A 23,795-nucleotide genomic window follows, 5' to 3' on the forward strand; every position below is an offset into this window, starting at 1 on the left:
CACTGTGATTCACTATAATTTCTACCAGGGAATGAAATTAGTTATTTATTCTAATGAGTAGGATAAACAATATCCCTTATTATGGTTTGATTCCTTAAAATAAACATATATTAACTTTACAATTAAAATATCTGACCAAGATTATGACAGTATAAACAGGCAAGAATTTGCCAAGCCTTCCCTAAAATGTAGTATAAATTACACAAAAGAGAAAAAACATCTTTAAAACTCTACATTCTATGCTCAAATTGTCAAAAGTGAATAATATTTGTAATTTCAAGTGACCCAGTATGAATAAGAGATAGATGAGTTAATGTGATATTTGAGTTGAGTTAGGAAATGATTTCAAACTACCCTCCACTGGTGTGTTTAAAAAAAAATAAAAGTACTGGGAATGAAGAATAAAATTGACTGACTCGAAATTCTCACCGTTCTTTTTCCTCTGGCAATCTGTGATGGAGATGTCTTGCTAAAGTACCCAGAAGGCAGGCAGCAGGAAATGGGCCAAAAAGTAAAAGCTATGGGCCATGAGCATACTGCACAGTTAAGAGTTGATGATTCTTTGGCTATAAAAAATGCAAGATAAATGCTAAAAATCGTTATTTACTATCCCAATGTTTGTTCCAACTAATCAGTTTTTCTGGAGCTGATTCATAATAACCTATTAGATTTTATCATTCTAAACTATGATATTCACAAACTCCACTAAATTTTATATATATATCCTACTTCAATAAAATTAATTCTGTTCTAGAAACTTGTAATAGAAATTTTCTTCTTTTCTTTTTTAATGTAAATCCTTTTAAGGAATGCCTCATCATTTTCAGAGCTATTAATATAATAGCTGTCGCATTTGGGATCAAATATTTGGGAGAAAATGCTATCTTTTAAATAGCTTAAAAATATGTTCATCTTGTGAAAGAGATACACATGGATTGACTGAAGCCTGCCTAAGCAACCTTTGTGGTATAAAAGATACCATAAAAACTTCCCAAATCATTTACCTAAAAGAGCCTAGTTATTCTTTGGAGATGTCAAAAGATCACAACACCCAAAGCTCTTTAGAGCTGCTTACCCATTACTCAGTTATTCCTTAGAGGGATGGTAACTGCATCATAGATTACAGCGTAACTCTATTTTCCACAACATGATAGTTTATAAAATTACCATTTATGCTATAACATTTCTCTTTGATTTATGTCCAGCCTGAGGCAAGAAATCTGCTTCCTTCCAGAAGGAAATTATACTTTTTGAATGGAAAGAGTAGATGACAACCATAAAATAACTCAGGTTTCTTTCCCCTCCCCCAATTACCTATATTATTTATTTCTCACAAACACATGAAGAATTAGGAGATTGCTAATGTTTCTGATTTTGGTAAATGGGAAAATTTTAGTCTCAGTCGATTTGTTGAAAACATGTGCTTCTAAATTTTATACTATAGCCAGTGTTTGTCCAGAAATTGGGTAAATTTAAAGCTAGAGGATAAAATTAATAAATATCAATTTTGATATTTATCCCATTTTTATGCCATTGTCCCTTTTATGAAACACTTAATCATTTTTTGCTGTGTGAAACTTAGTGAGTAATGATGTTGAAAACTTACCTTGGCAGGTCATAGGTTAATTCAATTTCCATTTAGTCTTATGTAAGAAATTTTCTCATCAAAACAAATGGGAAGAAAGATGAGGAAGAAATATTTTTTAAAGTATGTCAATACATGGTATGGAAACACAAGTGAAGCTTTTCTTTTTTAACAATTCAAACAGAAATTATATATTTTATTAGTGGAGCATTAGAAAAGTGACAATGAAAAATGTCATAAATTAGATAAGACCTGAGGGTATGGATTATGCTATTTTTTACATTAATTCAATTTTGATGTGATGACTTAATGAAATAGTGAAATATTTTTAATATTTTATTTGTTGTTAAAAGTCTAATTTTGGTGAAGAAAAATGAGGTAAGTGGAATAGAACAAAACATTGTCTTTCTTCAAGCCAGCCAAAAGCACGTAGTTATTTTCCTCTAGATTCCCACTCATTATAGGCACAGATAATTGTTTTAAAGAGGGATATGAAATTTCCATGTGATTTAGATAAATAAAGCAGTAGTTACTCCTCAAGTTTCTGAGAAACTATAATCTTTATCTTTGCATCTTCTAGTTTCAGCTATGACGACTACAGGGGTGGCAATAGGTACAGGTAATAAGGCCATTCAGGATTTCGCTTGAATAAATGGGCTAAGACATTGATGGATCAAGTTCATGAAGGTGCTTTTTGTGGGAAAGCTATCCCATCTTCTAGCCTGGGCTATGCAGCCACACTTGTCAAACTGAACTCCTGATCAGGTACATAATGGCAAGAAAATCTAGTCAGTCTGTCAAAAAAGCCAGTAACCCTTCTGAATGTTTTTCCTACCATTGCCACAAACAAAGACTAACTGAAATTTTGATTCCACTGGATAAACATTTTTGCATTTTGTAAGCTCAGCCTTAAGCAAACATTGAGCAAACATCCTGATTAGGAAGGAAATAGCTAGATTAGGTGGGAATTGCTAGAAACACACCCCTGGGAAGTGGGCAATGTGAGGTTCTTGGATATGGGGCTGATGTTGTGAGAAGCAGGAAATATGTTTCATATTTGAAATTATTACAAATACATGAAACCTGCATATCATAAGATATCATTTTAATGTGCCCTTTACTTGATGGATTATAGTCCTTTATTTTTCTTTACAAAAGATACTTTTGAGCCAGAACTGTGGAAGATATACCTGTTTTCTTGTCTCAAGAAAGTAAGTGTACCCCAGCGTTGTTCTGTTCTAGTTATAGTACTAAAAAGAAGAAATTACAACATCCATTCCATCCTAGAAAGCAAAATGGAGAAATTTGAGATGTCATTAGAACCTTATCTTCAGTGCTAAATTTATTTTCAGTTGGAATTTAACATGTGCTTCCTTCTTTAAAAAAAAAGATTCATGCTTATGAGAAAAAGGAGAAACTTGAAAAGCTTTTTTAAATCCTGTGTCATTATATTTCTTAAATTATAGCATCTAAAAGAGATATTGATAAAACTGTTAAAAATAACCAGTTAATCTTCATCATTTTTCCCTCTGGGGAATAGAAATATAGCTAAACATTATATTTCTAATATATTCATACTTTTTAAAACAGGAAGCTAGCAAAAGACATGTAAAGAATCAATATTTCCATTTGGCATAGCTTATATATGAATATATATGTTAGGACACGACAGCCTCTACTGGAATTGTATTTCAGTATAGGACAGTGACATGTTTCAGCCAATTTTATTTCATTCATTCTAGTGGTATTTTCTAGCATAAATAATAACATATCAAAAATATGAGCAATCAAAGTAGTTTTATGGCAACAACTAATAATCTAAGTAACCTGATCTAACAATCCAATTTAAAAATCAAGAAACATACTTATACAATATGCAAACAGCCAGCAGAAGTACTGAAATAATCTTTTGCTTGGAGACATTACTTATCCAAAGTAGATGTTTTATATGACTGGAAGTAGAGATATTGAAGAAAGATATAAAAGGGGCTAAATATTTTCATCAATATGGCTTTATGAGACTTTCAGTCTTTATAAAACAAATGTTAAATCATCATTGGGTCCCAGGTTTACCTGTTGTGATGCTACTACAATCCTTTCCTTTCAATAATTCCAGTTAAATCATACATTTAAATGAAACTAGTAGGAACAGTGGGACTCCTACACCTGGCTTCACAAATCTATTCCCTTGTGAATTGCATAGAAATATTTTGCTGCTGTAAAATCAAGTGGTTCAATCAAATATATGAATTGATGCAAACCAGAGAGCATTTTGCTTATGCTATGCTTTTTAAAGAAAATCTGGAATTATAGTCTTGTAAATTAATAAAATTTGGGCACAGAGCTTCTAACGTATTTCAAATGTGATTTGGGTAAAGACAGGTTCTTTGAAGATATGGCATGGCTAGTAACATTTTGTCCAACAAAAGAAAAACAGTAGAGAATTATCTTGGCAGTTTTAAAAAATGTTTAGGGCCAACTACATATGATTTTTTTGTTTATATAATTCTGAAAGACAGTTGCTTGGTTATTCAAGCTCAAGACAAAGGATTTTGTCTTGCATCTGCTATAGTTGTTAGAAAGATCTCTAGGCTAATGGCCACTACTTTAATTGCCAAAAGCCCTTGACTCATCAAGAGGAAGATCCTTATAAGTTCTTCACAAAGTAGATGAATAATGTTTTATACAATTGATGTTTTCTGAATACAAATAAATCAATGCTGATAATTTTTTAAAGTTCTTGCATAATATAATTTCAGATATGGCTACTTTTTGGTAAAAAAAAACTAACACAAAATAAATTTTCTTTTAAGATGACAAAATGTCTTGAAATATGTTTGAACTGGAGAAAGTATGGTAATAAATATATTTACAAATCAAGTTAGTTTGTTCACTAAACAGAATATTACATATGCTTAGATACTTTAGTGACTGATAGAGATGTGGAAATGGAGATGACTTCTTCTTTTATACAAATGTACAAGACTATTTTTTTTCATAAAGTACTTAAAAACAGACATTATGACCTCATTGGCCCGGACTAAAGTAGCCTTGTTGAAGCAGCTTCTTACATAAGGATTAAAGAATATGTTACATATGGATGCAGAGTTAAACTACAACATGTCTTTTCTATCATCGCCAGCCCTTAACCCCCAAGCAACTTTAATCTTGAACTAGAACCCAGAAAATATATGTAGTATCTCTGTAAGATCATAATACATGAAAAAAAGAATGGGCCGAAGAAAGGACCCCAAGAAAAATACCAAGGGAAAAAATGTATATATATGTAACATTATAAAAGCAAAATTAGCCAGAGAAGTCAGGTTATTGTGGCAATGTAATCAACAGTGGATTGTTTATAAGCTTAGTTATCTAATGGACAGTATTTAGCTTGATAAAAATGTAATGACTATAAACTATGGAAGGAGTGCAACTTAATGCTCTATACATTTAATAACTAAACTCTGATAAACAGCTTGAAAGGAAGTAATTACTCTTTATTTTGTCCCCTTCATTCATTACCTAAAATAGAGTGGAGTAAATTGTCAGACTTACTAAATATTTGCTTGATAAAAAGATAAAAGTATGTTAGAAGAACATAATTATTTTGTGGTTACATGAACATTAGTAAAGTCCTTTTTTAAACCTACATCTCTGTGTATCCTACCTAGCTAAATGTGTAATTAAATAGCCTACACTATATAGTCCATTAGAACCATCAAAATAAAGTGAAATTAATAATGCAATAAATTTTAACAAAGAACAGGAATGCATTTAACTAGTGTGAAATGATCATATATGCTAATTAAAAAAGGGACTCTTTTTTCAAAGAGGTGTGCAAAATTACTGCAGGATGTTGGATATTTCTTTTCTTTCATCTGCCTGGAACTCCTATCTCTTCTAGGAACCACATCACTGGTTTTTATTTTTTTATTTTTAATAATTCTTCCCCCAACCAATCATATGAGTAGAATAATTTATGTTATTATAGATGACAGTATCCTGGATAGAGTTGAATGTTTTGGGGATTGGCACCTGGACCAAGCTGGAGCAATTAGAGCCATTCTGGGATTCTTGAACTTGGAATTAGAGGAAGAATATGTTAATGTCTCTGGTTGTGAAACTCTTGTGAAATATAGGAACTGCCAAAGATTGGGTTCTCTATACAAGGAAGGTGTTAATCTGAGAGGAAAAAGCCTGAAACAGAGAGAAAGAGACAGGTGAAATCAAAAGAAAGTCCCAACTGGTGTATCATGGTGTTCTGAAATTACATGAACCTTCCAAAACATTTCTCTTTTATGTCTATGTAGTTGGATTTGAGTTGAATTTTTTCCACTTTGCAACAGAAAGTCAGTGACTTATGTGCAAAAGTACAGAGGCAAAACAGTAACAAAGGAGGAAATACTTTAAAGCAAATTTCTGAGCATTTAAGCATGTTTTCCTCTCTATTGCCAGATAGCAAAATGTTTGTTGTCAGCATTTTTGATAAATAGCTTTATCAAAGAATGATTATGAGCTATATACAGTATTTAAAGATAAAACAGGAAAATCATCTTATCAAATTGTTCTGAGGAGAGGGCCATATTCATTTTCTCTATAAATTTACTTTTTCTCAAAGAAAAATTTTCTTTCTGCCTGTTTTAAATTATATTTGTGTATTCTTTCAAAGTTATTAAAAAATAAAATCACTTATAAATTTTACTAGTCATCTTTATTTAAAATAACAAAGTTGCATGAAACAAAGTATTAAATATTATTTGCTTTGTTGTTTTTGTGCTTCATTTATGGTTCTTTTTTATTTGCTAAAAATTAAATTTGATCAATACTCATTTATCTAATTTTTTAAGCACTTCTTGGTAAATCTCTGATTAATTAATATGGAATACTCAGGAACATTTTGCAAATCACTTATGCTTAATGACCTTTTTTAATATGCCATTTGGGAACTGCCAAAGTGCCAGCATAGTTTCTGGAATCAGGCTGCCTTTAAATTCTAGCTTCATCAGTGTTGAATTCTACCTTCATTAGTTCATAATTTCTCTGTAATATATTTTTCTTATCTATAGTTCGAGGATAATGTTAGTAACTAAGGCATAGGGTTGATGTGAGGATTAAATGAACTAATACATGTGAAGTACTTTGCATTGTGCCTAACACATTGCAAGAACTCAATCTATTAACTGTTTTTGCATTTTATTAGCTCTTACAAATAAGATATAAATCATGTCTAGCATTTGGAAAGACCCTCTTGTGTCTCTCCCAAACACTACCTTTGCCCAATGCTAACCTAGGTTAGTATAATTTATAAATGAAAACATACGGCATGCAATGCATGCTTATTTTGCTCAATATTAAGTTGAGCATGAAATTCATGATTTTTTGTTGTGTGTAGCTATATTTCATTCATTCTCTTTGTTGAATGGTATGGTATTGTATGAAAATGGCTAGATGTTTGCTTTGTTGCCAGTTTGAGACTGGTGGATTTAATTTTATTTTTTCTTTTATATGTATTTCTTGATTTTTCAAAGTAAGTATGTTCTTCTTTGGAAATAAATGAAAAGTTTTAGGTTACAGTATTGACCTCATGGCAGATACTTTTGAGTAAAAAGAACATGGTGTCGATCTTCCCCAGGAAATGTATGACACCCTTAATACCAGAACAAAGGCTTATCTATGATCAATCAGGATGAAAAACATAACATACACAGAAAAACAGATACACATTGACTAAAAAAAAGTTGCTAGGCTTCTTGTTTGGTTGTATCTGAGGAGACTAAAGGAATAAGGGAAAATTGATTTGGTCTAATCCTCTAATTATTCCATAGTTGCTGATCAAAATAATATTTGTATCTTGCTTTCTGTCTGTCAAGGACAGTACTGCTTATCTTATATTGTAGTTCTTTTCATCCTCATTTCTTCCTCTTTCCTACCATGATAGATTAATTCTTGTGTACGGCGGTATTTATGACAGAGCATGTCCTGTTGGCCCCATCCATGGCTCTCTGTTTCCTTGAATTTGGCAGTGGTCTTTGCTACCAATATCTCTGGGAAGAAACTGGAAGTCTAAAACCCAACTCCTGATGGGAAATGCAGACAGGAAAGAGGCCAAGTGGATACTGGGTGAGGGAAACGAGGATTTACCCCTTTCTCTGGATTCCACATGTATACATGAACAAGTGTCAGTAATATAGACAGAGAGATAGATAATAGACTGAATATTCCGGTGCTTCAAAAGCTAATGGATGTAACTTAGAATTTCTTTTTGGGCTACTGTCTTTGTATTTATAGCTGAACTAAGAGCAATGTTTCATCTCTTTTGTAAAGTACTTCTGGTAGATAATTATGAACTAACAAAACAATAACTATAATGACAAGATAAGATCATGGAATTAAATATTTAATGAGATATGGATTTTTGTTCTATTTTTCCTAAAATTATTAAGAAATATTTCCCTTTTCCTGCTTAATAAGCAGTGTTTTCCTTCAGTATATGTACAGGTTAGTCATTTTATGCAATTGTTGTATTGATCAGATAATTTTATTATGTATATGAATGTACTGTATATGTGCTTGTTTTGTGCCAAAACCAATATAGCGTATATAATTAATGCATTATGGTTATTCTGAGAGAAGCTACTATTACAAGTACTGTAATGTTCACATAAACTTAAGAAACATGTATTTCCAAGAACTGCAACAACTTGAAAAATAATAAATACAGTCACCAAACTAAATAATAATGGGGCTATTTATTCAGGCCACTCTTTGGTAATAACTGAAATGTTCCAAAATAGTAGAAAAGAAAACATCATGTCCCAATAATTTATACTTAATTAAATATTTATGTAAAGTTTGGCCTGAGACAAAAAATAGTTAATTGACATGATCAAAGTAAATAATCAATAAAAATAGCTGGTACTAAAGTTTTTACAGATTTCTCCACATGCCCGGTAGATCCAAATTTTGAGGATCCTGAAAAAGCCACCTTTTCTCATATAGAAAATTATATGTGTCCTTTGTTTTCTTGTGAGTTGAAGCATATTTATCAATTTAAACCTTTTTCCCTTTTTGATAGGTATCATTGGTATTTATGAAGTATAGATAGTAGAACATTTAAGTTGTTTAAGATATCAGAGAAAATAATGCTCATATTCAAAATGTGTAAAGAATTGGAGTCAGATTTTCATAGAACAAAAGCAAGAATTTTTACCTTGACAAGTATTCTTGCTGGGTTTTGTTTCATTTTATATTTAATTTAAAAACAGTTATTTTAATTAAAATTATGCATGGCTTATAGTGTAGAAACAATAATATGATCCAAAGAATAATTTTAGCAAGGCAGAAATCATGAGACTCTTATGATATTTGTCATTTATGACCCAAAATTACATACTCATTTCAGTTTCAGAAATGATCCATAAGAACCTTTGTCTTGATGAGAATCTTCAAATAAAATGATAAATTTAATTGACAAAGTTTGCTTATATAGTTTATTCTCCAGAGTTATTCTAGTTATAACTGAGGCATTTTTTTGGATGAATTCATCTCACAACTCATTTGTTCCAACAGAACTATATAGAAAATATCCTACCAGTAGTATCTGTGTTTATTATATTGCTTGGACAAGGAAGGAAAAAAAACAAAACAAACAAATGTCAGGTTGGTTTATCCATGGTAGATGCTGTAATGAAACAAAAAGCAATAACCTTCCTTTTTAATCACAGGATTGCTGTAATACCTACAATTATTAATATTTGTCTCATCATGTAAAATAAAGAATTGTATTATTTATTTTATTAAGAAATGGTGTTAGGCCAGGCACAGTGGCTCACGCCTGTAATCCTAGCACTCTGGGAGGCCGAGGCGGGTGGATCGCTCCAGGTCAGGAGTTCGAGATCAGCCTGAGCAAGAGCGAGACCCCCGTCTCTACTAAAAATAGAAAGAAATGATCTGGCCAACTAAAAATATATATAGAAAAAATTAGCCGGGCATAGTGGCACATGCCTGTGGTCCCAGCTACTCGGGAGGCTGAGGCAGTAGGATCGCTTAAGCCCAGGAGTTTGAGGTTGCTGTGAGCTAGGCTGATGCCACAGCACTCACTCTAGCCTGGGCAACAAGCAAGACTCTGTCTCAAGAAAAAAAAAAAAAAAGGAAATGGTGTTACACCCCATTTATAATACGTTGGCCTTAGGCATTTTAAGTCCCATTGTTATGTTATCATCTTGGGAGTGAAAAGCCTAAGAAATGAGAGCTCTGCGGCTAATGATACCTGGGGATGGAAAAAGATCTTGATTCTTCCAGCCCAGAACGGTTTTGTGGCAGTGCACATCTTTACTACTTGGAGGATAAGCTGAGATTTTAATGATGTCTCTAGTTATGTTTTGCAACAAACAAAGAAGGAGACTAAGCATCAAGTAGCTGGCACCAGGAAGAATCACTAATTAATATTCATTGTGGTCCATAATCTTAGAGAGAACATCCAAATCCCAAGAGAGCTTTGCCCTGGAACCAAGGGTAAGACATTATGTTGTGCCAGTGTTTTTTCTTTTTTTGCCAATAAACTCAATATATAGAATTGTGTGTGTATATGCGTGTGTGCGAGTGAAAAAGCTATTATTAATAAAAATTGAGTTATGATGATTATAATGGTTAGAACATGAGCTCTAGGACCAGAATCCTTGTGCTCTGAAGCTCACTCTACCACTTACCATTTTAAATTGAAATGATAGGAATGAAGCTGTTGTAAGAATGAAATGATTTAGTATATTTAGATAGAGTCGTCCCTGTCACACAGTAAGCACAGTATTAATGAAATGTGGACTAGGTAGGGAATACTGAGCTAAATTTTTCCCTGTCAAATTTATTTTGGTTAAATCAGTAACATCTCAAACAAAAATAATTTTAAATAAGAACAAAGAAATGTTTGGATTCTTTAAATTAATCATCTCCATCCCTTTTTCGTTATATTAGCATGAGTGTTTTGATATGCATTGATCACAGATAAGTTTTTACTCTGCTACTAAATCAGTTTTTCTTGCATTTTTCTGCATGCTTTCTTCAAACATATCTTTTATAAGGTTATTTCCATGGACTTCTAGTTCAGCCCTTGCTGAATGAAGATTCAGCCTTCAAGTATTTTGGAAAATAAAATCTGACAGATTATATACAAATGCATGTGCATAGATAAATACTCATATATATTTGAGAAAAGTAAACTTTATCACAAGTAAATAAAATCCTAAAACAAAACAAAAACTGACTGAAAGTCAGATGTACTCAAGCAGTAAGATTGCTTTTAATCACATATCTAAACATGTTTAAATTTCTAATTACTACCTAAATGTCCATTTGTTTAGCAACTACATCAACAATGTATAAATGTGTATTAAAATAGTGCTTCTCAAACTGTGGATAGCACCCTGTTTTTAAATTCCCAATCACAGATTGATCTCTTTGTAAAAGTGAATCCGTGTGAATGATTAGAAAAAGAAATTAAAGAAAAAAAAGCCAGTCACAAAACACCACATATTGTAAGTTTTCATTTATAGTAAACATCCAGGATAAATAGAGACAGAAAGTAGATTAGTGGTTTGCCTATGACTGGAAGAGTCCTCAGCAATGGCTGCTAATGGGTACTGGGTTTTCCTTCAGTGTGGCGGAAATGTTCAAAAATTAGAGCCTTGTGATGGTTGTAGAACTCTGTAAATACACTAAAAACTAGAATTATATACTTTAAGTGGGTAAAATTTATATTTAATGTATCTAAATGAAGCTGTCTTTAAAAAAGCACAGACTAAATATGAGAACATTTTTATTATTGAACTCAAAAGACATGATTACATTTCAATAAATATAACAGAACAAACATGATGTGAGAAAAAAATTATAGTAATTGTATGGGGCATTGAATTGGATATTTTTAAGGTTACTGAGCAAGAAATTAAGAATAGATTGTAAAAATTACTTCCACTTTTTAATTCATTCAACAAATTATTGAGTTAACTATGTGAAAGATTCTAGATCCTGAGGATGTAACAGTGAATAAAATTAAAGCATTCCCCAAAGAGAAGAAAGGTATCAAACAATAGTGTTATATGTAAATACTGTATATACAGGCAAGTACCATGAAAGAAAATCACAAGTAGTTAGGAAAGCATAATGTAAAAACAAATAGTTTAGGTTGCAGGGGCAGGCAGTTGGAAACATTAATCAATAAAAATTAACCAGATGAGGAGAGAGATTCCAACAGAAGCACTGGTACAAGAGAAAGGCAGTTGGAAACATTTATCAATCAATAAAAACCAACCAGATGAGGAGAGAGAATCCAACAGAAGCACCGGCTTGAGTAAATGCTTTGAGACAGGAAAAAGTACGATCTATTAAAAGAACTGAAAAAGTTCCACGTGACAGTACGTAGTTAAAGAAGGGAGAGTGATTCTGGGTGAGGCTGGAGTGGCTGGGAGGAAACAGGGTATTTGCTTTGTATGCCACAACATAACTTTTGAATTTATCCTGAGTGCAATCGCAGTAGGTGAAAAGTCCATTTTGATCCATTCTTTTAGTTTAAAAGGTCACTGGCAGGTATCTTGAGAATGAACAGGGAGGGGAGGGGAGATGTTTAAAACGTTCTTACAAACTTTGCTTCCCACCCCAAAAAATTCAAGAGTACCATTCTCCTTAAAATTGTATTCCTACAAATATATCCATGGATCTGTGGATTTAGATCGCTGCTTATTCCCTAGCTAATTATTAATCCATCTATCACATCATCTATTAAACACAACAATGTGTATGAGTATGTATATGTCTGTATATATCATAGCATTTTGAACATATTCTTTTTTCCTTCTTTCATCACAACTGATGTGAGTCAACCAGCTTAAATCTACAGATTGCCTTATTGAGGCTATCCACTTATTTTGGCACAAGAAATGATTTGTACCTTAGTTTCAATTGTGTTTCCACTAATAAAAGCAATTTAAAGGTTTTCATTCATTTTAACAAATTGTAAGAGCAAAATGTGCTACAACTTTAATTGCACAAATTAAACCACACTATAGACAGAGATGGTAGCACTGCCAAAGGTATCAATGACACTGTGAAAAATCTTGAAGCATTTATTAAGTGAAAAATAAACTACTAATACAGAATATATAAAATATTAATATATAAGTACAGCAAATACACTCACATGTATCTACACAAATATACACAATATGCACAAATAGTTTAGGGTTGTCAATGTTTACAATACATATTATATAACAGTACAGTTAGGATAAATAAAAAATGTCTTGTTATCTCTCTACATTCTGTTTATTTACCTGCTACCTTACCATCACCCTTCCCAAGGTCATCTATTATTTTACATTGAGCTCTTTACCCAGTTTTTATACTGTACACATGCCTACTACTCTCAATTTCAAATTGTATCATATCAATTAATTTAAAAAAAACCTACATATCTTATGCCAGAATATTAACATGAATATAATTTCTATAATTGTGCTAATAAATTCTTTGCCTTTTAGTTTACATATTGGAGATTAAGGTTTTACAGCATGATATGTAAATATATGCAAACATGCAAATTAGCTATTTCATTTTCATCTAACACTGAAGAAAAAACATCAACAAAGCACAGAAATGTGACACTGTATCTTACACCCCCAAAGAATGTTAAACCAATCAGGATATCTGGAAAGGTAGTCATTTTTAATTAACTTAGATTATTATTAGAATTATGTTGTCTACTTAATTTTTCAAAGACATTAGCAATATACCATACCATTAAATTAAAGCAAACAATTTTAGAGATGTTTTGCTCATTATCAGTTAATGTACAGTGATTGATGATTGGTTTATTATTAGGATAATCTCAATTTGATTGATATTTTTAAATAAATGGTGTGATTAATCTTGTCACTATAGTCAGTTGAGATTTTTGTGGAACAGCACTTTCAAACTTTTTGGTTTCAGGATCTCTTTAGATGTTTAAAGAGTATTGAGGACTCCAGAGAACTTTAATTATATGGGTTATATATATTGATATTTACCACATTAGAGATTAAAATTTTTAAAAAGTCTTTTATCAATTATATAACATTTAAAATAAGACTATTATAGATTAACAAATATGTTATTTTACTAATATAACTTAAATTTTCCAAAAATAGTAAGTAGAGAAACATTTTTGCAAATATTCCTTAATTTCTGAATTAATAGAAAAGAGCAGGAGTCTCTTACCTGCTTTTGCAGTCATTCCATAGTGAAATCTGTATAAAGGTAATCCGGCCTCACACATGTGGCTGGAAAAGAGAGGACTACTTTAATAGGTTTTTGAGATAGTTATGGATATTCTTCTTTGATAGTACACCAAAGCTTAACAACTGATTTGGTATCTGAAACCATGTCAATAAGATTTTTGCCGTCTATTATTAAAATCCACTGACCTACCTTGTACTTTGAAAGGATTTTCTTACCCATTCATGATTGTGTGACATCATTGATTAGTCATTTGGAAAATATTGGTTCACTGAGTTATGAAAATATTTCATATTTTGACACATATCATTATACAATGTCAAACAATTACTTTTTTTGGTTAATTTCACCACTTACAACTATCTCATAAGAAAAATCTTTAAGGATTGGGAGGCTGTCAAGATCACACCAGTCGGTGCAAATTTTCAAAACTCTAATTTTCACTTGAAATCTCAGATGCCAACATTGGTAACAAATACTGTCAATTATTTTCCTTAAAATTACAGTCTTCATTCATTTTTGAGAAGATGTCTGCCCGATACCTAAATCTGAATAATCATAGTTTGTCAATTGTTCTTTTAAGTAAAAATGGTGGCCCAGGAGAAAAATAACTAGTTCACAATTCAATCCACAAGTGCTTTTCTGGGAAACAACCATCATACTTTGAAATTACTATTTCTGTACTTCCCATTTTGTCCCATAGACCCAATTCTGTGAGACTTAGCAAAATTAAGGGTAGATATTTAATAAAATTAACAAGTTTTGCTGCTTCATCAACAACTGTCTTAAGTGTGACTGGTTGTGTTTTTCTTACAAATGTAGCAAGGAAGAATACAGCAATTATTGATATAGTTGGGTGCCACTGGTACAACGCCAGCATTTTTATTCACTATGGCCTTTGCATCATCAGTGCCAATGTCAACACAGTAAAAATGGTGAATAATGTCTTAGTATGGTGATTATTAAACTAGTTCTGATCCCTTAGACTTCATGAAGGGATCTTAAAGACTCGCAGGCATCTGCAGACCACACTTGGCAGATAGAGGGGAAAAAATAATGTCAATATTTTAACAAGAAACAGTAAAAATCTCAAAAGCACTTTCGCTAAGATAAGAATTGAAATGAGTAGTGTAGCAAAATGAGAAAACATATTGTTTAAGCTTAGAAAATTGAGGCAGCTCTATGCTTGTCAGTAGTAGGAGAGCTCTATAATCATTCTCTCAGCAAGCCCTTATACCTACCCCTATAACACGCTACTGGTTGTAACTCCAAGTAAAGGTTACATCACACTGATAAAATCATCTAGAGACATAGAGCAGAAGAAATTTTTTTTTCTCATAAATTCCTCCTACACTTAACTTTGTTTCTTGTCCTTTTCCATAAAGAGGACATTCTCCCTACTTCCACAAAGACATGCTGCAAGGACAGATTCAATAATAAATATGTAAAATATTTTGTGTTCCTTAGACAAAGCTTTATTTTAGTATGTATCATTCTGTGACTTTCTGATATATGAAACTCAAATTCAGACAACTTGCTAATGCTTGTCAGTTTAGCCTTTATCTGGCATCACCCAAGACATACAAGCAGGAGGGTAGTTAATGGGCTTACTTAACGTGAGATACATCTGGGCTTAGAAAGTAAACGGACTCAGACTTTAATATTATTTGAACTCACTTAAAAATAGTGTTTATTTCCCTCCAAAAGGGTTGACTGTGTCTAAGGGTCTGTGATTTGTGTTAGAATTTGTCCTCCTAAGGGAAAAGGGAAAACAGTGACCTGTTATCCAACTGTTATGGCATTAAATATCTAGTTCTCAATGCCCACACCCAAACGGAGAGATATGCTTGGAGTGTCTAGTTAACAGTCATTTTTGTCTATTAATTTGAAGTTGACAATATAGTAGTTTTTCACAAAATAAAGGAATAAGTATAAAAACAAATAATTAACGAATGACTAAAAGAAAAGATAGATAATGCTTTTTAAATTTAAATTTGATTTTTAGATCAATAATACATTCACATAATTTAAATTTCAAAAGACATATAAGCATATTCAGTGAAAATCTCCTATCCAATCCTGGCTCTAACCACCTACTTCATCCAAGAAGCAAATAGTATTGTAATGGATTATAAAAATGAAATTTTTGACATTTTTCACCATTGGAGTTTTTCAAATGTCATCTATATAAAAAGACAGAGAGATTTTGCTAATCTTCAAAAGTGCAGGTACCATATATTTTTCATATTGAGGAAAATATCATACTCCAACATAGTGGATGTTTAAAGATATTGCTTTTTGATATTTATTTGTAAAAGAAAAGTTTAGTTAAGAGGCTTTGTTAGATAGATAGCTTGGATTTCAGGCTCTTCTAGGGACAAGAGTGCCCTATTGTAGTGCTGCCTGGAGCAATTGCCCCACCTGGGAAGGGTACGGGCAGGCACTCTGTGTTGGTGTCTCCACCCTTAATCCTATCCCGAGCAACTGCTACACCTGGGGAAGGAGGGAACAGTTTACCAATCTGGGAATTCCCCAGCCTAGGCATAATACGATTTGGAAAGTGACCTAGAGTAGCAGTCCCCAACCTTTTTGGCACCAGGGACAGGTTTCATGGAAGACAATTTTTCCAGGGATGGGGAAGGGGGAGAACCGAGTAAGGTGGAGCTCAGGCGGTAATGCCGGGCTCTGTTTTCCTAACAGTCCACTGACCAGTACAGGGCTGCAGCCTGGGGATTGGGGACTGCAGACCTAGAGTAACCTAAGGCTAATTATTATGTCATTAGCTTAAATCTACATCGAGGTTCATTCCTGCTCACCCTCCAGAGAAGGGGCTCCTATATGGTAAATAAACCTTGAGAACACCTGTTAATCATTTGGTAACATCCCACACCTCCCAAAAGCACTTTCCCAGATGAGGCCAATAATAGGAAACAACTGGAGAATTCTCAGAGTGAGTCAGTCAGTCAGTCAGTCGGTCGGTCTATCTGTCTCTCAGCACTCATGGAGACAGACATAATTCATTTTATAATAAAAAGCTACTTATATGAAAGTGTTTCTTGCTTGTGGTCTTTCTATCACACAGGCCCTGCTTGTGATTTTTTTTTGCAAGTAAGGAGCCAAAGAACTAGGATAACAGTCTGCCAAGAGGCTGGACCCAACACTTTCGTGTCTCTGGTCATTCTTCAGCCAAAAGCACACCAAGAACCAAGTGCAGACTGCCACCTTGATAGCTTTATATGGACATATTTGGCAATTGTAAGTTCAAATTAATGAAGCAGTTGAGTGTCAATTAGAAATATCTTTTTTTGATGTATACGTACAAGTTCCTAAAACAATAAAAGTATTTTTTTAACATTTTTAGATTTCATTTTAGAAAATTGTGGAAACAGCCTAATCACACGCCGCTCTGCAAAATAAGTTTTTAGCATGCATTTTTCTTGTTTCAGTGTCAGTAGTCCTTGTAATTTATAGACAGCCAAGGAAAGTATTTAAAACTTATAGAAAGTTTGAAAATCTAAAATTCAACTATAATCTAAAATCTAATTCTATCCTGAAGAAATAAATTATTACTATTAAATACATACTTGATACTGCTTAACCCATTCACTACAGAAGTAAATGCATTGAAAAAGATTTAAAGCATTTTTTTAATTTCGTGGACAAATTACTTTGTACTGCAAAAGATATTAGCATTCTTGGAGTCTTCCTAACTCTTATTTATATGGGAGATAAATTGCACACATATATGTAAATTTTGAATCATTCTTTCAAGTTGAATAACCATTTAAAAACCAATAATTAAATTACTAGTTGCATTTTATTTATTTATTTGGAGAAACATTTCCACTGTTCTTTTATACGTAAAGCAAGGAAACTGAAAGTGAAATCAAGGGAAACATTTTGGTTTCAACTATCACCAAACAAGACTAGTTCCTATAGCTATAACTGTAATTAAATCTGTAAGAACCTCTCCTTCAGCACAACTTTATTTTAGAATACCAAAATTCATTTGTTTAAGTTCATTAAAACTCTTTAAAAAATAATATTACATATTGGGCATATGACCTGATTTCATCTTTTTCTGCATAATTAGCTCTTAGACTCAATTTTTTAAAGGCTGAGGGAATATTTAAAATTATTCCTGATGAAAAAAATTTGGAAGAAATATAATATCCCTCAAAATAAGATCCAACTGTTTAACATTTGCTTTTTAGATTCGTATTAAAAACTCAATTTAATTACATTTCTGCAAAATTATGTGAATTTTATTCTAAATTCTCTTGCTTCTCGTCTTTGTGAAAAAGAAAAGCATGTTATGGATCCCTATGTACAAGACAATCAAGTATTTAGTCTTACTCCTCCCATGTTGTAATTATCTACCTAACATGCCTTTCTGAAAGAGAAAAAAAAGCACTAACTATGCTCTGTACATGTTTTCTGGGGAGAAACAAAAAACAAGAAGTAAAATCAGCCATATGATGCGAACATGCAAATTTACTCAATGAATGAACATTGCCGCTGAGGTTATGTGACTTTTATATGGAGCTAATGTTCCAGACAGACAAATTCCCTCTTTTCCTGGCAAAAACTTTGAAAACTTTATAAATTATTGTGGCAAAATTCTTGTTTCATGTGGCCATAAGTAATTGTTTACATAGGAAAGCAAATTTTCTTAAACTATACCCTGCCTTTCTTCTATCACTAGAGGAAGAGTTTTAAAACTAATTTTAGAATCTACTTTTTTTACATAGCTTTTTCTGTAAAACAGGGCAACCATTTATCTATATGGTGTATCTAAAGATCTTGTTTCATTTGCTTGCCCATTAATCCATTTACTTATTGGATTAATGTTGTATCTATAATTGTATTCTTTTCTAATACATCAATTCTCATGAGCACATCATTCCCATTTATGTCATTCTAATTCAAGCTCACGACATATCTGATATTAAATAATTATTTTCTGTTCTAAATATATTTTCAAATTTTAGTTTATTAGTTGGGCAAAATATGCCAATTTGAAAATTAAACTTAAATTTACAATTGTCCTTCTCAACAACTTCTCTCACCACTCAAGTTCACAAACCCAGGAGTGTTCTGACTACTCTGAATCATAGATCATCATTGTAATAGCAATTCTAATAAAAATATGTCAATGTCCTAATTCAAATTATGAAAATTAAAGAGTCTGTAAAGTACAAAAGAAAATATCACTGTGATTCAGCTGTTCATTGTGTGGGCTGCCCTAACCTCAGTGTAGAAATCTTGAGTTGAAGAGTAATCATTTCAGTGTCCTTGAGGCTGAAGATATGTGATGTAATCACGGCCAGAGTGGCACTCAGAGCCCTCGGGAACCAATTTGGATTTCTGGAAATAGTCCATCTTCCCACACCGGTCCAGTTTTAGGATACAATATACATGTGCATAGAATTTTAGGAGAAAAGATTTTGGGTAGTGGTTGGCCACAAGCAGCCTGGACACAATCATTGAACTCCTACATGTACTTTTGTGGTGTTGTGAGCATGAGCTTTCAGTATTACGTTCCTTAGTAGTAAAAACGTGTATTTCTGCCACAAAAACTGTTATTATAAGAACAATTATAAAAGAGGCTGTTTTCTTTTTGCATTTGAAATCTTAACCTGCTCATCTCCATCCTATACTTTGGAAAAGCTTGCAATAGCAACAAAAACTGAGACAATTATTGCTAATATAGGGAAATAATAAACACTATCACTGTTGCCAGCCCTGCCATCACCGCCATCACCAAGATCATGAAATATGTACCAGGCTCTGTGTTAGATAATTTAAATATGTGATATCATTTTGTCATCACACCAAACCAGAAGGTAGACATGGCCTCCAGTTTACAGGCAGAGAAACTGATGTTTTGTTTAGAGTGTCTGTTAGTCCCTATAGAAGGGACTATTTACAGAGTAGTGAGCAGGGTTAGGGGAACTAACAAGGAATGTTTAAACGTTCAGGCAGGAACAACAGCAGGAAGCCATCATATCTCATACCGGAAAGACGAAGGGGAAAGAATGGTGGTGTCTGAGCTATGGGGGCCTGAGAAGGGGAGATACACATACGGATAGGAGTTGTGACACAGAGGAACATAGCTACTGGAAGACTACTTTGAGGCTGCGCAAGCAGGAATGGGGGGAATAAATACCCAACATCCTGCTTCTTTAACTCTCTAGGCTTCATCTAGTGCCTCCTATTGGCTGAACCCAAATGGAAGCCAGAGAGCAAGGCTGCCCACGGAGCTCCGGCTCTAGGAGCACAGAGAAGGGTGGGAAGGGAGCAGACAAAGAATAATCACCAGGATGGTCACATTACATGGAAGCGAGTAGCAGAATCGGAATTCCAGTGAAGTTCTGTCTTCTCCAAAGGCAATACTCTTAACCTCCATATTCATTTAAAGGCTCATTAGATTAGAGGTTTAGATTAGATGATGATCTAATAAGAAATCAGAGATAACAAGAGAAGAGAAAACCAGAACTAAATGTTCTTTCTACTTTCCCTTTCAGAAAGTGAGGGGCTTGTATAATGTTTAAAACTCCTTTTCTCTCTGCAATGAAAACAGCAACGATGATGATGATGATGACAATGATGATAATGATTAGAATGATAGCTCCTGGCATTTAGAATTTTGTAACTAGAGTCACTAAATTATACCTCATGCAGATTAAATTTAGATTTCTTAAATTAAAAAGAAAACATCTCAGCTGCACGTGCCTTACAGGAAAGAGCTGTTGGTTCACACTTGCTGGGAAAAACAGCTAATGCCCTTTGGCTCCCTGTGGTTTGAGAGGGAAGAGGGGGATGCGCTGGGGAATCCGTGTGAACTGCCCACAATATTTGACAGCTACATACTTAGTTTTTGCATACAAATTGGTACCAGAGTGCTTTTATATCACGGAAGCTCTTTACTGTTATTTATAAATCTCTACATATTCATGCACTGCATTTTGCCATATCTAAACCACACAAACAGTATCCTTTTATTCTGACTTGTTCTTCATATGTGATATTAAAAATCCTATTTCTGGATTTATAATTCCTGAGGAAATATGTTCTTATAAAGTAAACAAATTTATTCATTCATTTGGTATTTATTGACTACGTACCGTGGGCCAGGAATTGTTCTAAACATTAGGAATTTAGTAGTAAATCAATCAAAAAATTCCTGACCTCATTCTAATGGACAGACATAATAAGACACAAAAATAAAATATATAGTAGACATGGGGGTGAGGAACCTGTGGCCTTAAGGCCGCATGTGGTCTTCTAGGTCCTTAAGTGTGGCCTTTTGACTGAATCCAAATTTTATAGAATAAATCCTTCCATTAAAAGGGGTCATCAGAGAAAGATGAAGCTTTTCTTGCCTCTTTTGGGGCTTAAAAAAAGAGCAATCTTGAAATCAGAAGGCCAAAGTTTCCCCACCCCTGTGAGGTATTAAAAGTGTCAGAGGTAAGTTATTTTCATTACTCATTAGTACTGGAAAAGGAAAAAAATAAACAGTAAATGAGTACTAACTGTGATCAAGATACTAGATCATGGACTATGCATTATCTAATGAAAAAATCAGGTTTCCTAATGCATCTTTTAATTTATCAGAAATTTGGATTTGAGGGCATTATGAATATAAAAAGCCATATTCTCATTTTGCTCCTGAACAGCTAATTTTTTTAGATTAATCTCTTTTGGAGTATTCTTTCTTGGCCACTATGGTATATGAAATGTTCATATTGTAGAAAAAAATCTATGAAAGTAATCAGTTATCAGAGTAAGCCTTTTATCTTTTTTAACCAGAGTGTTATAAATAACTAACAGTTCATCTTATAATATCTTGTTTTGTAGTTTTAAAGTTTAAAAATTATAATGCAGAAATTGATATTTTATTGTATTTCTTTTTTTAGCACAATTGTCATTATTCTTGAATAACATCGGCAAAAAGACAAATACGTAGCTAATTACATAAAATATAAAAACAATGACTTTATTTGGAATTTATAATAAAGGATTTTAAATAATTGAAAACAATAAGGATTAAAAATATTCCATTTCCAAATTCATTGGCAAACCTAAGTCATATGTGTAAAAATGATCAATTAACTGATTTTTAATAAATTTTATCTAGGGATATTGTAAAACCAATGTCTTTATTGGATCTTGAACTGAGGTGATTTTAAATGATGATCCTACTGATTAATAAACTATATTTTTAAAGAAAGCAGTAGAATAGAAAACACCAAAGCAATATCATAAAATTATAGTATGATAGCTAAGAACAAATATTTCATTTGTAGAAAGATTTGTGTGTGAATCTGACCTGTGCTACTTACCAACTGAGTGACACTGGGTAAGCCAAATAATTTCTTCATCTATTTTATCTTCATAAAATGAGGATAAGGATACCTGGACAAATGTTGCTGTCTAGATTAAATGAGGTAAGGTATGTAATTTACTAAACACAGCTTTTGGCTTGTGGTAAGTGCCTAAGAGTTTTGGTTCTCATTATAGTGATCCAGATTGGTGATAGATGAAGCATTTTTCAAACACTCTTCACAATATTCTCAGGAAAGAGATTGAGTTTTTGAAATCAGCCTTTTCAAGCACAAATATAAACTCTGTGTCGACCACATTTGGAATTATAGGCAGAAAGCAAACCTGTGAGGAATGTAATTCACAGGGGATTTATGCAAAGTTGCAGAAAATCTTTATTATAAATAATTTCAGCTCCTTTTCTCTGGGAGAAGAAAGATAAATCTTCTAGGAAAGCAAATACTCTTCTCTTAGCCAATGCTGGGGAAAAAAAAAAAAAAACGCATCCAAATAAAAATGCCAAGAGCAGTGGTTACGTGCAATTAAGTTTCAAGAATACTAGAATTAAATGATTCATCTGGGTATAATACAATCTCTATGCCTCACATGGTGCACTTAAATAAATTCAATGACATCCAGCTAAATAGTGCACATAGCAAAAGAAAATCAATACAGGAGAGAGAGATCTCTGTATCACCTGGCACTGGCAGAGGGACAGGACCCAAGAAGACATCAGTGGAAAGTCAGCAAGTGGGTGGTCTATCTACTATGGCATCTGGCTGTGAGTGTGTCCACAGAAGAGCTAAACAGGAGGCAGGCAGGCAGATCAGATATTGAAGAAGAGTCTCTGTGCTCCCCAATTAAACTTTATTACCAGCCCACTGTTGCCTTCTTCCCTCACTGGCCACCCCGAAAATTATAAAAATTTTAGAATGTTTTATTTCATTTTTTTTTATCTTATATTCTTCAGAACAACTCTGAAAAAGTTTTATAACACCCTCTCCCCACCTTCTATCCCACTTTTTGGGATTTGCTGATATAACTTATGCTACAAATTTTTATCCATTTGAACTTAATCAAATATTGGAAATCAACCTATTTTTTTAAAGATATTTTTATCCTCTCAGAGGAATATAGTTCTCAGGGGGCAAAGCTCTCCATTCAGCCCTGAGTTGAATTAAACTTTGGTGTTGGCTCTTTCCATCTGGATTCCAGAAAAGATTAGAACACCACTTCTGAAGGAGAAGAATCAGATAGCAAGGATGTAAGAGTTGCATTCAGAAGCACTATTGTGCAAAAAGATTAATTTGTTTTTGGCTATAGTTGAAATCTTTAGAAAGCCTCTCATACAAAAATTCTCATGTAAATATTTAGATGCTCCTGCAATAACAGCAACAAATATATTAATACTACAGATATTTTAATTAAGAAGTGACAAAAATTTTGGTGTAATATATTAAAGACTTCCATGTTATTAGTACAAGATTATTATTAATGCGGGAAAAGTCTCTATAATGATTAATTTGAGACAGTGAAGTAATATTTAACTAGTAGTAAGAATTAGGCTCTAGAGCTAGAAAGAAACACCCTGGGAAATTTTGCCAACCAGCCTAACATATAT

This window comes from Eulemur rufifrons, chromosome 15 (genome assembly GCF_041146395.1).
Source record: "Eulemur rufifrons isolate Redbay chromosome 15, OSU_ERuf_1, whole genome shotgun sequence".
In the NCBI taxonomy this organism is placed as follows: Eukaryota; Metazoa; Chordata; class Mammalia; order Primates; family Lemuridae; genus Eulemur; species Eulemur rufifrons.